The following is a 17,926-nucleotide window of genomic DNA, read 5'->3' as shown; positions in this document are numbered from 1 at the left end:
TACCTGATTGCAATGAGAAAATATCAACAACCAGAAAAGCAATTCCATGCACCCAGCCAACCCCAGGACTGGACGCAACTATCTCCTCTCGTTCCTGCATCATTTTTGTTATGTTTTCAGATTTTAAATTTTGTATTTTAAATACAGGGAAGAACACTAATCGTAAGAGTGGTGTTTGATGAATTTTGCATATAAACACACACACCTGTGTTACTGTCACCCTGTTCAAGATTTCTAGCATTGCTGAAGGCTCCCCCACTTCCCAAGCCAGTACCCTCTCAAGGTACCCACCATCCTGACCCCTATCAGCCTCGACTGTGCAAACAGAGCTTCATAGAAAGGGAATATTACAGAATGTACTCACTCTCTTGTGTCTGACATTTCATTGAGCACTGTCTTTGGGATTCACCTGCTTTGAGTAGCAGTAGTTCATTCTTTTTTACTGCTGTGAAGTGTACCATTGGATGAGTGTACAACAAATTATTTACCTATTTTACTTATTGTGGTGTATGTAGGATGGCTACAAATTCTTGGACATTTGTACTACTGAAAGTGGGGTCTAAAAACCAACCAAACTAAAAAACCCATGAAAGTGGGGCTGTGTCCTCTTGAACTGGACTGACTGGTCAAGAGTGGTAGAAGTGATACTATGGTGATTCCAGGTGTATCTTTTAAGAGAACGGGCAGCGTCTGCTTCCTTCCTCTTGGAGCCTTGAATCAATATACCAGCAGAATCATGAGCTTTAACACTGACTCGTCATTGTTTTAAGCCTCCAAATTTTGAAATTATTTGTTACACAATAACAGATAACCAGAAAACTACTGATGGATATTTGGGTTGTGCTTTTGACTACAGTGAACCAAAGTGGCTATGAAAATTCTTGTATATCTTTTGGTAGACATAAGCCCTCATTCTCACCAGTTTTTTTTTCTGCCTTCTAAATTATTCCGATTAGTGCACGAGCATGCTGCATTTTCTCCCATCTTAAAAAAAAAAAGAAAACTTTTCTTGACCCCAGCTGCTTTTCCATTTCTTCGCTCCAGAAAAACTTCTTGGGTTATTGACACTTTCTGTCTTCACTTTCTTTTCTCTTCTTCCCCCTTGAACTCATTCCAGCCGATCTTTCATCTCTTCTACTCTATAGAAATAGCATTTATCAATGTCTCCAGGACCTTCATGCTCTCAACTGCGAGCAGAAGGACCGGATGTTTCTCAGCCCTCATTGCTGCATACTTTTCCAGCAACATCTGATACACAGGATTCCCCTCTCTCCCTTTTCCCGGCATTTTCTTCATCCGACTTCCTGGACTCCATTCTCTTGGTTCTCTTTCTCCTTCACTGGCCATTCCTTCTCAGCCTCCTCTCATCTCCTGAATCTCGAAAGGATGACCTATCTCAGAGCTCTAAATATACTTAATAGGTGTCCACATCCAGTATCAGAGCTTTACATACCATCTATTTGCTGATAGCCTCTAAATCTGTGTCTCCAGCGGGGTCTCTCCTCTGACCCACAGGCTTATATGGCTCCCTCCCTTCCTTTCACCTTACTGTGCTCTTGCTCTGCTGGCTTCTTATTTCTCAGGAACTCCCAAGCTGATTGCACTTAGAGCCTTTGGCCTTGCTGCTTCCTCTCTCTGCAAAGATCTTCCCTGGATCTGTGCATGGTTGGCTCTTTATCATTCAGGACTGAATGAACGCACAAACACATCAATGAATATACTTGAGTGTTATATGCTTTTATAATAACACTAGTATTAAATTCCTATTACTTTTCTCTCTCTCTTTCTCTTTCTTTCTTTTTCCTTTTTTTTTGAGACAGAGTCTCAATTTGTCACCCTGGGTAGAGTGGCATCACAGCTCACAGCAACCTCAAACTCGTGGGCTGAAGCGATTCTTTTGCCTCAGCCTCCCAAGTAGCTGGGACTGCAGGTGCCTGCCACAATGCCTGACTATTTATTTGTTGCAGTTGTCACTGTTCTCTGCACTCCTGCTCAAGCTCTCCCCAAGGCAGTTCAACTGAGTGCCAAGTTCAAAAACACCAACAGTTCACAGGTAAGGCCTTTCTGGTTTGCAGTCTCACTGCTGCTTGTACTTACGGTTGCTGGCGGGATTAGGTCAATTGAACACACGGCAACCACTTGCCAGTTTTCCACTGTTTTTGTCCTCCTCTTGGGGTCCAGAAGTCCCTTGCTGACTCCCTGTATCCTCAAAGGGATGATTATAGGCAGATCCCACCAGCCAGAGATGCTCACCGTGCTCAGTTGCAGGGAAGCTGTTACTCGGCTGCCATCTTGCTCCACCTCCCTAAAAAATTATTTTTATTAAAAAATAAATTTTTTTTATTTTTTTATTAAAAAATAATTTTTTAGAGACAAAATCTCACGCTGTCACCTAGGCTGGAGTGCAGTGGCACAATCATAGCTCGGTTCAGCCTCTCAAAGCCCAGGGTTCAGTTGATCCTCTGCCCTCAGCCTTTCAAAGTAGCTGGGAGCTGCTATAGAGGGACTCTTTTGTGCTGATAATCCATTTTGTATTCCACAAAATAGCAATAGCCTTCTGGATTTAACCATTTTGAGCCTGTTTCTTCAGCTGTAAAAATCAGTAGAATAAAAATGCACAGGGGTTATTGTGAGAATTAAGAGATGTTTTGTTTGGTAAATTGCAAAGCACTTGAAAGTTTAAACAGGTCTGGAAGGAAATACACCAAACTTTTGGTAGTGGTTACCTCCAAGGAGTGATTTGGAATAAAGACAGAGTGGGATTTTTACTTTGAGTGTTTTTCAATGAGCATGTATTACTCTTGTAAGAAAAAAATAAAGATTTCATATACATATTCAGGTGTATATGAATCTATAGACATACTTCTTTCTTTTTTTTTCCAAGACAGACTCTTACCCTGTTGCCCAGGCTAGAGTCCCATAGGCTCAGCCTACCTCACACCAATTTCAAACTTTTGAGCTGAAGCTATCCTCCTGCTTACCCTTCTCAGTAGTTGGGACTATAGGTGCCTGGTAATTTTTGGTAGAGATGGGATTTCATTCTTGTTCAGGCTGATCTGGAACTCCTGAGGTCAAATAGTCCCCCTACCTCAGCCTCCCAGAGTGTTAGGATTACCTGGCCTGCCCTATAGCCATAACTCCATGAAGCCATATACTCTTTCAGTCTTTTTGCCCTTTCAACTCATGTTACTAAATATAGTTTTGTAATACATTTCTTCTTTCTTATTATAGATCCATATCCATTCCATGCTATAAAACGTTCCTTGTTAACATTCCTATGAGACATACAGAGATTTATTTAACTGGTCCTTATATGGCTGTCTGTCTCTAGTTTTATCATGTTATAAACTATACTGCGGTGAATATTCTTGAGTTTATTGTCTGATTATTTCCTTAGGATGGCTTCCAAAAGTGAAATTGCTGGGCCAAAGGTCCAGGCTTCTGATTCTTATTACCACAGTGATCTCCAGAAACATGGTGCCAATTATGCGTCTGCCAACAGAATATTGTTTTAAAAACGTAAGTGCAACACATGGAAATGATGGCAATGCAAAAGAAACCAGGGCAGCTGGATGGCTCCTCTGGCAGCCTTGGGTGGAGGAGGGAGTCCTGGGCTGGCTCAGCCTCGGAGGGAAGTTTTACTCTGCTCATTTCTCCCCCTTCAGGTCCCTAGGGAGAAGCCCATTAGGTCAGTTATGCCCTCTCTAGGGGACAAAGGTGACTCAGAAACCTTTTGGCATAGGCAGGGAGGAGGCCTGCCCGCAGCTCACCCAGGCCCTGTCTCTGAGCCAGGTAAATACAGCAGGCTGCAAGCCCAGCCAGCCCCTCCAGCTTCTCACACAGTCTGTGGCTGGACTGATGCCTTTTGCCCCCAGCCTCACCATTCTTATCTCCAAATTATCTAAAAACTGACTGTGGCTTAGGCCCTGCAGGGGAGCAGGAGCCCAGGCAGCAGGGGGTGCTGGCAGCCACTTCTCTTTTCCCCTCCCCTGAGGAAATGGAACCCCTTTCCCTGCTTGAAGCTTTGGAGAGCCTGGGCCCAGCTTACCAGCAACACCCACGAGCTCAGCACTTTCTCCCCCTGCTTGCTCCCCAGACCTGAAGTAAATGAATAAGAATCCCTTTCATGTTTTTATGCATTTGTTGTTGTTGTTGCTATTATTATCAGAAGTCAAATTGGAGGCAGAAAGGAAAGGAGGCCTGGGTAGGGGGGAGTCTTTGACTTCCAATTTCTTCAATAGTTTGTGATTCCCAAGCTTATACTGTGATGCTTTAACATTCCCAGCTGGACAGCAGACAAGGTGGTAAGAGTGGAGTGGAGTGGAGTGTGTGTGCCTGTGTCTGCTGGGAAGCATTGTTTCTAGACAGGAGAGAGACAGAAAACCCCTGTGGACTGGAGAAAAAGACCACTGGGCTCAGTATACTGGGGGTAGGGGTGGGCTTCAACCCTGTTATCCATCAGAGCCCCAAACTGCACAATCTCCGTATCAGATACCTTGTGGCATTTTCGTGCAATGGACAAAATCAGACTACCCTCCCATGCACTGTGAGGTGGCTGTCACACACCTCATGTTGGGTAAAAGAAGCGTGACACAGAAGAGGGCATGTCGTATGGCTCCATTCATATAACGTTCAACGACACTGAGTTTCAGGGATGCCTGTTAGACGGAAATCTATAAAGGAAAGATGTAATTTCCATCACTGCCAGGTGTTGCGGGTGAGGGGACCCAGGGCCCAAACCCAGATGACCTGTTTGATTACGCGGCTGAACTAGAAAATTCAACCGAGACTCGGTGATAAGTGAAAGCAAAAATGAAGGGAAACAAAACTAGAGCGGCACAGGCGGCGCAAATAGAAAGTAAAAGTAACCTGCACACGGCTCAGTGTAGAAAAGACACGTTTTATTATTTAGAAAGAAAAAAGAGAAATCTTAGAGCATTTCCAAAGAGAGTTGGAAGTAGGTCTTAAGAAGGAGCAGAGGCGAGAAAGATGGAGATAGAAAAGCCCTGCGGAGCTATAAATACCCTCTTGCCTCTCCATTGGAAACTGGTTGTAAGTCTTTCATTGGCCTCTCTGCGCCTCCGGGCGTTACTGCCCTTTTCTATTGGTCATTGGTTACTTAGGTTACCTTATGCCAGGCCCATATTCTTTTTTTTTTTTTTGCAGTTTTTGGCCGGGATTTGGTTTGAACCGCTACCTCATGTGGGGCCGGCGCCCTACCCTATGAGCCACAGGCACCACCCAAGGCCCATATTCTCATCTGCCCTCTAGACTTCCTTATTCAGCAGGCCAGGCTTTCCTCCCACCGCTCTTGAAGCCCCCTTTTTTGTGTCCTTTTCCACCAGGGTTAAAAGCAGGTAGAGGTCATGATGGGCGTAGGGCAAGTGGAAGCTCCTGGGTGCTGGGGACGAGCGCTCTTGACCTGCGAGGCAGTTACCTGGGTTTTCACTTTATAGTAATTCTTTAAACTATAGCATTCTTACGTTTTGTACATTTGTTGGTGTCTAGTTTTTCATAGTTTAAAAATTGTCTATGTATTCTTGTGTCTGTGTGTGTTTAGAAAGGTAAAAGGTCAGCATTTTCTGGAAAAGTCACGAGTTAACTCAAACATTCCGCATCTGTGATCGACATCTGTGGTGTACACAGAGGACTCCTCGGAGTCTGGACTTGGCAGGCCTCTCTGGTGGATGACAATCAGACTGTGTGACGGGACAGAGAAAGAAGATCAAACCCAGCTTCTGAGTCACGAAGCTGCTCACAGACGTATTTACTTTCTCAGGGCATTAAAGTAAAGGCAGCAGGGATCACAAAAGAATCCTTCCAGTTTAAAAGGTGGAAGATAATCCTTTAGAAAGAATTTCCCACATGTTAAAATCAGATAGCCTGAGAGATTTATAAAGCCCAGTGTAATAATAACTCTTTCTAGGGCTCTGTGGAGGAATAAATGAGCAAACTTGCAAAGTGCCTGACACATGTAGATGCCCAGTGAATGGTAGAAATACTATCCTCATGTTACCAGTGAGGACCTGTCTAAGGTCACCTGTTAGCAAAGGGAGAAGTCGAGATTCAACCCTGGGTGTGCCTGTCCCAGAGCCCACGCACCCCCTAATCATGCTCTAGCAGGAGTCTCTACTGGGAGAGGTCTGAGAAGGGAGCAGATACAGGGCTGAGTGGGAAGGCACTGCCCAGAGGTATGACATTTGAGATGACCTTTGAAGAAGAGGAGGGACATGCAGGCGCAGGCTCAGCCTCAGAGGTGTGAAAAAATTCCTGCCATCATTGGGGAATGGAGGAGTAAGTCCCTTAACTTCTCTAAGTTCCAGGTTCCATAACCCATGGAAGGAAGGTAAGAATAGCTGTTCTGCTTATTTTAAAGTGTCTTCCCAAGGAGGGAAGGACAGTCCATGTGAAAGTTCTTTGTAAATTGCTTAGCTTTGTGCAAATGTGTGTGAGAAAGCCCCAGAGAAATCCTTAAATTTGGCTTGTGTCTGGGTAAAAGAGGAAATTATGACCTTATCTTTTGACCTATACAGGACACTCCCAAGCCTGAGGCATAGGAAAATAAAGGGAAATTCTTGGAAGATTCTTAGCACATCCAATTAAACCTAGGGTATATAATGTTAGGGCAAACTTTGAAAAGCAAAATTCATTATTAATAAGCTTATAATTATTAAGACAAATGCTAAGATGTCCAGGATCTGTTGGCACCAAATATAAATGTAAGGAGGTAAAAGCTCATGAACAAAGGACTGACTTTCATTAGCCAAATCATTCATATCATCCTGTCATCTTGTGATCTCCTGGAAATACTAACAGCTAACACTTCCTACATGCCGGCTATATGCACTTTACATGATTTCTTAGGAAGTTAACTATTAACTTTAAAAATGGTGAAGTTTACTAAGTGTAGAGTATAAGGGTTTGAACACAATAATTAAGAAAATGCCGTGAAGGCTATGTTAACCTGTTCGGTGAAAATATTTCAGACTGTATATGGAAACAGCACATTGTACCTCATGATTGCATTATTGTACACAGCTATGATTTAATAAAAAAATATTGTTAGTCATCACAACAATCCTGTGAGATGGGCTACTTGGCTCGCTTCATTTTGTACAGATGGGGAGACCTTAGGTACCTTGGCCAAGGACCCATAAAAGAGGTGAGATTTGAATGTAGCGGGTCTGATTCTGGAGTTCACATGCTTTCATTTCCCTCTACTGCCTTTCTTCCTGGTTAATTTATCAATGACAGTGACCCTCTACAAGAAGATTATTTAGATATCCTGTTGAAATTTAGCCTAGAACTTCTATATTTTGAAGGTCAAATTTTCATCACTTACACTTTGAATGAAAGTCAAATTTTCATCACTTATTTTGAATTCAGTGCAGCAGATGGAATGTTTGTGAGGGTCACCTGTATCTCGGCGAGGCATTTCTCAATGCTTCTTTACTTGTTCAGAGCATTTAGAATTTTGAAAATATAGACGTTGTTGGCCCATGTTCAAGAACATTGAGAAAATCTCAGTGAAACCACCAAGGAGAGAGGAAATGGGCAGAGACTGAAATGAAGCTCTGTGTGATAGTGGTTAGAACCAAGAGGGAAGAGTGAAGAAGTGGAGAACCTGGGATGATTCAGAGCCTGAGAGCTGTGGGTCCCACCTAAGAAAAGAATCGACAAACTGTAGTCAACTGGTGGATACCTCTTATTCAGGAAGCTGAAGAGGGGGCCATGGAAATAAAAATGTCTAATAACCATTAAGATCTGCCTGGATAGCCCACTAGACCACATAGATGGATTAATAAAATTTAGTTGGTTTGTCCAGAATGGTCTCTACCCTGCTTTCTTAACATTCCTGTCTTTTTTCTTTTCTTTTCTTTTTTGAAACTGGATTTACTCTGTTGCCCAGGCTGGAGTGTAACTCCATGGTGTGATTACAGCTTACTGTAACTTCAAACTCCTGGGCTCAAGTGATCCTCCTGCCTCAGCCTCCCAAGAAAGGCTCTATGTTGCCCAGTGCTGGGATTATAGGCATGAGCCACTGCACCTAGCCTTAATGTCCCTTCTGAAATTGCCTTCTCAACTTCCAACTAAAAGTGGGTAAATTGACCAACTACTCCGTGGCAAATGAGTTGTGTGGCTGGACCCCAAGGCCTGGTAGAAGGTCAGCTACCTTGGCTCTCTGTTCCCAGCTGGCAGAGTCTCTGGACACCTCTACCTCTGCCTTTCTCATTTTGATGATGAAGACACACCCTACCTCGTGTGGGCTGTGTTGCTGGAGGGTTTTGGCATCAGAGACAGGGGATTAACTTGAACTGAGGTTTTTCCTCAAGCAGAAAAAAAATTGGCGATTGATAAAACTAAGGAAACAAGCTGAGAAAAAGCCAAACAAAGAACAGTGGTTAGATGATTCATGAGGTGGGGTGCTTTGTGGCAAAAAAAAAAAAAAAAAAAAAAGTTTATCTATTATTATAAGATTGCAATCTGCCTGTGGCTGTCTTGTTCCCTAATGACCATATTCTCCTTCAGAATTCTAAGCGAAAGCTGGGCCTGGGAAGGGAGGAAAGAGTTGAAGTAAAGGACTTTATTATTTGTTCTAAGTGGATCCATTGCCTCTATGGCCCCTTGCTATGAGGGCTGTGGACATGGTCTCCTCACCAGCCCTGTGACTAAGTCAAAGTCGCCCTTATCCTGGCAATATGAATCATTGTGTTTTGCTACCTTTGAGGACACAAGAAAGAAAGTGCTTTTAAAAACCTGCATTTTTATGCTCCAAAGAGACCTAGGGATTGTTTGCAGGCTACATGATTTCCAGGCTCAGTAAGTTTTTCCTCCTCGCTATTGTGAGCACTTTCATTGTTCTAACCAATAATAGACCTATGGCAGCCAGGACGCTTTTCTTCAGACAGGAAGACCCCAGGAAAAGCAGTCAATTAGTGACCATTCAGAATATACAATTGGTGGGTGTCTGTCATTTCCAGCGTTGCCAAAAAGCTAAAGGTCTGGACATCCAACTGGGACCAGATTAAGGAAGGGAAATTGCAAACATTGTCCTCCTCGGGCTATACCCAGAGAGGGTTTGCTTCAAGAATAGGAGTTTCTATTATCAATCAGAAAAGAAGTTACCAAAAAAAGTGAAGTTAATTGAAAAGTCCCTCCATTTCCCCATGATTGCATTAATGTACACAGCTATAATTTAACAATAAAAAAATAAATAAATAAAAAAGAAAAATCCCTCCATTAGGGGAGAGGTGAGCAGTGACAGGGGTGGGGCTGAGTGGGAGCAAGAAATAGCAGGGACAAGATTCTAGTCATACTTGTGCTACTGGAAAATTGGGTGGGGACCACCCTGGCCTGAAAGGAATTTATAGATAAAATTTCCTTCCCACGATTAAAAATAAGAGATGTGCTGATAATCTGTGGTCTAGGTTTTGGAAATTATTTGCCTGGCATTGAACCTGGGAGCCTCAAAGTACTTGTGTCCTTGGACTAGTTACTTCATCTCTTAGTGCCTCCTAATTTAAATGTAAAATGGGGATACAACAGTACCAATATCATGAGGTTAGGAAGGGAGCAAATGACTAATTCATGGAAGCAGAAAGAAAGTACTCAACAGATGTTAATTATTGTCATTAATGCTATGACGTCACAGTCCTACAGCTCTTCTATAACACACATGGGCCAGAGTTTCCATATTTAATTATCTGTGAGATCTTGGGCCTCACTTTTCTCATCTGTAAAATGAGGTAGTTGGATCAGATGAGGCTTAAATTGACCTTAGGCTGGGTGAGGTGACTCGTGCCCATAATCCTAGCACTTTGGGAGGCCAGGGTAGGAGGAACATTTGAGGCCAAGAGTTTGACACCAGCGTGGGCACCATTAGTGAGACCTCCATCTCTACAATAAAGAGAAAAATTAGCCGAGTGTGGTGGCACATGCCTGTAGTCCCAGCTACTCACAAGTCTAAGGCAGAAATATTGCTTGAGCCCAGGAGTTTAAGGTTATAATTAACTAAATGCACCACTGCAGACCAGCCTGGGCAACAAAGCAAGACCCTCTCTATCAAAAATAAATAAATAAAAATAAATACATTGACCTTAAAAGTTTAGAATTTTACACTCTGCCTTTTCCTAATTACCTTACTGAAGCTGGTAATTAGTACCTATCCTTGACACATGGTAGTGACAGTCAGGCCAAGGAGGTAACTAGCCCCCAATCCCTCAATGCTGCTAACGTCCCTAATTATCTTATCAGAAGGCCACAGCCCATGGCTCACAGAGGGCAACCCACTCCAATCTTTCTGGAGGTCAATCTGGCAACATTTATCAAAAACTTTAGGGGTGAGCAGAGGAGGTCAAACTCCCCTTCTTTGCTGATGACATGATCTTATATTTAGAGAATCCCAAAGACTCAACCACAAGACTCCTGTAAGTCATCAAAAAATACAGTAATGTCTCAGGATATAAAATCAATGTCCACAAGTCAGTAGCCTTTGTATACACCAATAACAGTCAAGATGAGAAGCTAATTAAGGACACAACTCCCTTCACTATAGTTTCAAAGAAAATAAAATACCTAGGAATATACCTAACGAAGGAGGTGAAGGACCTCTATAAAAAAAATTATGAAAACCTCAGAAAGGACATAGCAGAGGATATTAACAAATGGAAGAACAAACCATGCTCATGGATGGGAAGAATCAACATTGTTAAAATGTCTATACTTCCCAAAGCAATCTACCTATTCAATGCCATTCCTATTAAAATACCAACATCATACTTTCAAGATTTGGAAAAAATGATTCTGTGTTTTGTATGGAACCAGAAAAAAACCTGTATAGCTAAGGCAGTTCTTAGTAATAAAAATAAAGCTGGGGGCATCACCATACCAGATTTTAGTCTGTACTACAAAGCCATAGTGGTCAAGACAGCATGGTACTGGCACAAAAATAGAGACATAGACTCTTCGTATCAAATAGAAAACCAGGAAATAAGACTAACATCTTACAACCTAATCTTTGATAAACCAAACAAGAACATACTTGGGGGGAAAGACTCCCTATTCAATAAATGGTGTTGAGAGAACCGGATATCCACATGTAAAAGACTAAAACTGGACCCACACCTTTCCCCACTCACAAAAATTGATTCAAGATGGATAAAGGACTTAAATTTAAGGCATGAAACAATAAAAATCCTCAAAGAAAGCATAGGAAAAACACTGGAAGATATTGGCCTGGGGAAAGACTGCATGAAGAAGACTGCCATGGTAATTGCAACAACAACAAAAATAAACAAATGGGACTTCATTAAACTGAAAAGCTTCTATACAGCTAAGGAGACAACAACCAAAGCAAATAGACAAGCTACACAATGGGAAAGGATATTTGCATATTTTGAATCAGACAAAAGCTTGATAACTAGGATCTATAGAGAACTCAAATTACTCCACATGAAAAAAGCCAACAATCCCATATATCAATGGGCAAGAGACATGAATAGAACCTTCTCTAAAGAAGACAGACGAATGGCTAACAAACATATGAAAAAATGTTTATCATCCCTATCGATTAGAGAAATGCAAATCAAAACCACACTGAGATACCATCTAACCCAGCAAGAATGGCCCACATCACAAAATCTCAAAACTGCAGATGCTGGCGTGGATGTGGAGAGAAGGGAACACTTTTACACTGCTGGTGGGACTGCAAACTAATACAATCTTTTTGGAAGGAAGTATGGAGAAACCTCAAAGCACTCAAGCTAGACCTCCCATTTGATCCTGCAATCCCATTACTGGGTATCTACCCAGATGGAAAAAAATTATTTTATCATAAGGACACTTGCACTAGACTGTTTATTGCAGCTCAATTTACAATCGCCAAAATGTGGAAACAGCCTAAGTGCCCACCAACCCAGGAATGGATTAACAAGCTGTGGTATATGTACACCATGGAATACTATTCAGCCATTAAAAAAAATGGAGACTTTACATCCTTCATATTAACCTGGATGGAAGTGGAAGACATTATTCTTAGTAAAGCATCACAAGAATGGAGAAGCATGAATGCTATGTACTCAATTTTGATATGAGGACAATTAATGATAATTAAGGTCACGGTGGGGATGGGGGAAGGGGACAGCAGAGACAGAAAGAAGGAGGGAGGGGTGGGGAAAGGAAGAGCAGAGAGAGGGAAGGAGGGAGGGGGGTGGGGCCTTGGTGTGTGCCACACTTTATGAGGGCAAGACACGATTGCAAGAGGGACTTTACCTAACAAATGCAATCAGTGTAACCTGGCTTATCGTACCCTCAATGAATCCCCAACAATAAAATAAATAAATAAATAAATAAAAATTTTAAGGGTGCCTGTAGCTCAGTGGTTAGGGTGCCAGCCACATGCTCTGGGGCTGGTGGGTTTGAACTCAGCCCCTGCCTGCTAAACAAACAAACAAAAAAATAGCTGGGCATTGCTGGCACCTGTAGTCCCAGCTAAAAGGGAGGCTGATTCAAGAGAACCACTTGAGCCCAAGAGTTTGAGGTTGCTGTGAGTTATGATGCCAGAGCACTCTACTGAGGGTGACAAAGGGAGACTCTGTCTCAAACAAACAAACAAAAAAAAAAAAAACAACTTTAAAAAATATATACCCCCTGTCTTGGCACCCGTAGTAGAGTGGTTACTGCTCTAGCCACATACACTGAAGTTGGTGGGTTCAAACCCACCCTGGATCAGCTAAAATAACAATGATAACTGCAACAAAAAAATACCCAGGTGTGTGGTAGGCGCCTGTAGTCCCAGCTACTTGGGAAGCTGAGGCAAGAGAATCACTTAAGCCCAAGATTTGGAGGTTGCTATGAGCTGTGATACCACAGCACTCTACCAAGGATGACATAGTGGGACTCTGTCTCAAAAAAAAAAAAAAAATATATATATATATATATATATATATACCCCTAAATTTCACTATTCCGATCTAGGGCAATGATAAATAATAATAAAGGATGTCAAGAGAGCTGTAAGGATGTTCTCTAAAGGTTTATTTAGGAAAAATGGAAATCAAAACAGAGTTGGTTAAATAAATCATGGTGCAGCTATGGAATAGAATGCAGTTGTGAAAAAATGATTTAGCAAGGGATTTTTTTGCATGGTAAGATGCTTATGACATGTTGCTAAATGAAAAGGCAGATTCTCAAAAAATCTGCTCAAAAATGAAGGAGACAGGGCCAGGCGAGGTGGTTCACGCCTGTAAACCTAGCACTTTGGGAGGTCAAAGAGAGATATGAGGATCACTTGAGGCCAGGAGTTCAAGGCTAGCCTGAGCAAGAACAAGATTCCAGCTCTACAAAAAAAAAAAAAAAAAAAATAGAAAAATTAGTTGGATGTGGTGGCACATATCTGTAGTTCCAGCTACTCAGGAGGCTGAGGCAGGAGGATTGCTTGAGCCCAGGAGTTTGAGGTTGCAGTGAGCTATGATGACGCCACTGCATTCCAGCCCGGGTAGTGGAATGAGACCTTGTCTCAAAAAATAAATAAATAACTTTTTATTTAAAAAAAGAGAAACATGTCTAGTGATAAACCTCATCAAAGTAGGAGATGGGTAAAGGCTGCAAAAGAGTTTTTCGAAAGTCCTTAGAAACAGTTCCTATCTCAGACATGTAAGCACAAGCCTCCTTTCCTTCGGGTCTGACAAAAGCGATTTCATCCTGCTGCCTGCAGCTTTCACAGGGAGACCCTTTCCTTGGCCCTTCCTCAGCTCATGGCTCCCCACTCCATCTGCAACACATATCTGCCTCCCTGACCGCCAGCACCCTCTTCTCTGATTCTGATTCCTCCTGCCTCCCTTTTATGAGGAAAACTGTGATTTTATGGGGGCCACTTGGATGATCTGGAATAATCTCCCCATTTTAATCCCTTAAGGTAATCAAACCTACAAGGTAACATATACCAGTTTCAGGGAGTAGGATATGGCTATCTTTGGGGGTCATTATTCAGCCTACCACACCTCCAATTTCAGAAGTTTTGAAAGGAGGAGTTCACAGGCAGGAGGAAGGACAGGCTGCATGGTACGATCTGAGTTCTGACGTCTTGGTTACAGCAGCTCACGATTGGGGCTTTGGGGTCTGTAGGTAGGTTTGTGGCAGGTGCTTGGGATACTGCTTGTGCCCGAAGGACAGAATTCCCATCAAAAGGCTGTCTTTCTCGAGAGCTAGCAGGGGATATTTTTTATTCTTTTTGTGTGTTTTGTGGCTTTGCGGATAAATAAGTCACATTTGCTGGAGTGGGTGTAGAAGAGGGCAGAAGAGCCCAATAACATGAAGTTACTTGCATTAAGTCATATGCTAACATTAGCTTCATAACATTTTGTTTTATTTTATTTTGAGACAGTGTCTCACCATGTCACCCTCAGTAGAGTACTGTGGTGTCACAGCTCACAGCAACCTCCAACTCTTGGGCTTAAGAGATTCTCTTGCCTTCCTCCCAAGCAGCTGGGCTACAACGCCCAGCTATATTTTTGTTACAGTTGTTTAGTTGGCCCAGACCGGGTTCGAACCCACCACCCTCAGTGTTATGTGGCTGGCACCCCAAACACCGTGCTTCAGGTGCCAAGCCCTTCATAACTTCTTTTTTTTTTTGAGACAGAGCCTCAAGCTGTCACCCTGGATAGAGTGCCGTGGCATCACAGCTCACAGTAACCTTCAACTCCTGGGCTCAAGTGATTCTCCTGCCTCTACCTCACAAGTAGCTGGGACTACAGGTACCTGCCATATATAATGCCCGGCTATTTCTTTGGTTGCTGCTGTCATTGTTGTTTGGGGGTCCCGGCTGAATTCAAACCCGCCAGCTCAGATGTATGTGGTTGGTGTCTTAGCCGCTTAAGCCACAGGCGCCGAGGCCCTTCATAACATTTTAAATGAACCATTTTGTGGAACAATGATTCAAGCTCTTACAATAGTATGTAGAATTTTTGTAGATAGATTATAGACCACTCAGCCTCTGACATGGCTCACACCTGTAATCCTAGCACTCTGGAAGGCCAAGGCAGGTGGATCGCCCAAGCTCAGGGGTTTGAGACCTGCCTGAGTAAGAGCAAGATCCTGTATATACTAAAAATAGAAAACTAGCCAGTTGTTGTGGTGGGTGCCTATAGTCCCAGCTACTCAGGAGGCTGAGGCAAGAGGATTGCTGAGCCCAAGAGTTTGAGGTTGCTGTGAGTTATGATAACACCAGGGCACTCTACCCAGGGTGACAGAGTGAGGCTCTGTCTCAAAAAAAAAACTCCAAACAAAAAACAAACACAATTGATTGGGTGCATTTATTTCTCTTCTTCATCCATGCACACATTGGAGTGGAGCACAGTTTGGTCCTCAAGCTGACCTAAGTGACTGAGAATGGATCAGACATGGAACTCTGACAGCAAATGTTGCTGACGAAGACATACAGTTATAACAATGTTGAAAAACCCACATGTCTGGACAAAGCTCTGTCTCGTGGTATCTTCTGTGCTATTTTATGGACCCAGCCCTAAAACACAGCCACGCAGAGGCCAGGCCTGGAGGGCACGCCACTCCCAGGGCCTGCAAGTGCCTGTTTGGTTGAGCTGCTCTTTCACCATTGTCTGCCTCCTTACTGGTTATGACATGTGCCAGATCTGCCTTCACCCCTTCATTCCACTGGCATTTGTTAAAACAGCATTCATCACGATTCAATCCGGATGTGTCTTGTACTCTGGCTGTAACTTTCCACTTTCAGGGAGATGAAATAAGGGGTTTACAAGTCCTAATATCACGGCTTTAAAAAATAAAGTACTATAAAGCATAGACTTGGGAGAAATTCTTTTAAAGAGGAAAGGAAGAGGGGAAATTGGATTTAGGTTCCTAAATAACCTGTGGGGCATCTATTAGCCACTATAGATTTATTTTACCTTTTACTTAAGAGATTTATAGTGGCTAATAGGGACACTGAGGCAAAGAGTAAAAGGTAAAATATCCGGGCGGTGCCTGTGGCTCAAGGAGTAGGGCACCGGTCCCATATGCCGGAGGTGGTGGGTTCAAACCCAGCCCCGGCCAAAAAAAAAAAAAAAAAGGTAAAATATCCAACAGTCCAGGAGGGGGATGTACTCAGGGTGTGAATGGTTCCTATCATCTGCCAAAGGTCTAACCCAGGCATCCTCAAATTTTTTAAACAGGGGGCCAGTTCACTGTCCCTCAGACCGTTGGAGGGCCAGACTATAGTTAAAAAAAAAAAAAAAAACTATGAACAAATTCCTATGCACACTGCACATATCTTATTTTGAAGTAAAAAAACAAAATGGGAACAAATACAATCACACCGCCTCATATGGCCTGTGGCCGCAGTTTGAGGACCCCTGGTCTAACCCATGGTGAGCCCCGAATTAACATTTGTAGAATGAATAAATGTAGATGATTGCTTCTGAGGATGCAAAGAAATTAAGAAATATAGTTTCAAAAGAATTTTTTCTATCTATACCTGAGCCACCAAATCAATAGGACCAGAAATAGGGTGAATGGACATGTAGGGTGCAAAATTTAAGGTCTCACTGCTACACTTGTAAGATCCTGAGAGTGAGCACCACCTTAAATATTGTCCCCTGGGTGTCTCATGCTCATCTGGCCATCCTAGCCCATTTAGGGAGTACAAAATATTTTTTCAAAAATTATTTGTAAGTAGGCCAGGCGTGGTGGCTCACACCTGTAATCCTAGCACTCTGGGAGGCCGAGGGAGGCATATCACTTGAGCTCAGGAGTTCAAGACCAGCCTGAAGAAGAGCAAGACCCTGTCTCTACTAAAAATGGAAAAACTAGCCGGGTGTTGTGGTGAGTGCCTGCAGTCCCAGTTATTCAGGAGGCTGAAGCAAGAGGATCACTGAAGCCTAGGAGTTGGAAGTTGCTGTGAGCTATGACACCATGGCATTCTACCCAGGGTGACAGAATGAGACTCTGTCTCAAAAAAAAATTTATTTCTTCCTTGGGTTAGTCTACGACCTCTGCTTGAGGAATAGGAACAGGCGAAGTTCTTACCTTGGGAAACCAGTGACTCATCGCTAAGTGTTGTCAGATAGACCTGGGTTGACTAAGCACTTACTATGTCCTTGGGAAGATCACTTAGTCTCTGGAGCTTTTTTTCTTCTAAAATTCAGATGCAGATAATTATGCCTACTTTATAGAATGATTGTATTGGAATTAATACACAAAAAGTGCCACGTACAGTGCTTGGCACAGTGTATGTGCTCATTAAATGGAAACTTTAAATACATTATTATTACTGGCAGTAGTAGAGGTGATGTCAGCCAGTCAAGTATCGTTAGGTAAGAGCACACACGGGGGCTTGCTGCAGAAAATATCTAAAAGCTGTTTCTGAGGACACATCTGGCAGAGTCACGTTAGATTCAGGTTCAAGCAACCCACATGGAGCACTAACTGTGTATGCTGGGAGTTTTCCTGAATTTTAATCAATCCTGAACACAAACTGTTTTTATTTATTTATTTATTTTTTGGTTTTTGGCCAGGGCTGCTTTTGAACTCGCCACCTCCGGCATATGGGACCGGCGCCCTGCTCCTTGAGCCACAGGAGCCGCCCCACACAAACTGTTTTTAGTTGATTTCCTACATTCATGCATTACAGATAATTTTTTACTGTAAGTGTGTCTCATGCAACATTTGGAACATATTTATACCAGAAAAATATTATTCATCATTTATTTGCAATCGAGACTTAACTGGCCATACCATATTTTCTCTGGCAACCTTTGGAGGGGAATTATTGGTATGGGGACTATAAAATGATGCCTGCCTCGAGGGTGTCTCTGGAATACATGTTTGCACTGGTCACCCTGGAGGCTCAGCACTCCACACAACTAGCAGGTGAACTGCTGAAGCCCTCCTTGGTTTTTCTGACTCCTGACTTTCT

Source organism: Nycticebus coucang, chromosome 8, assembly GCF_027406575.1.
Source record: "Nycticebus coucang isolate mNycCou1 chromosome 8, mNycCou1.pri, whole genome shotgun sequence".
Lineage (NCBI taxonomy): Eukaryota > Metazoa > Chordata > Mammalia > Primates > Lorisidae > Nycticebus > Nycticebus coucang.
This window is presented reverse-complemented; position numbering follows the sequence as displayed.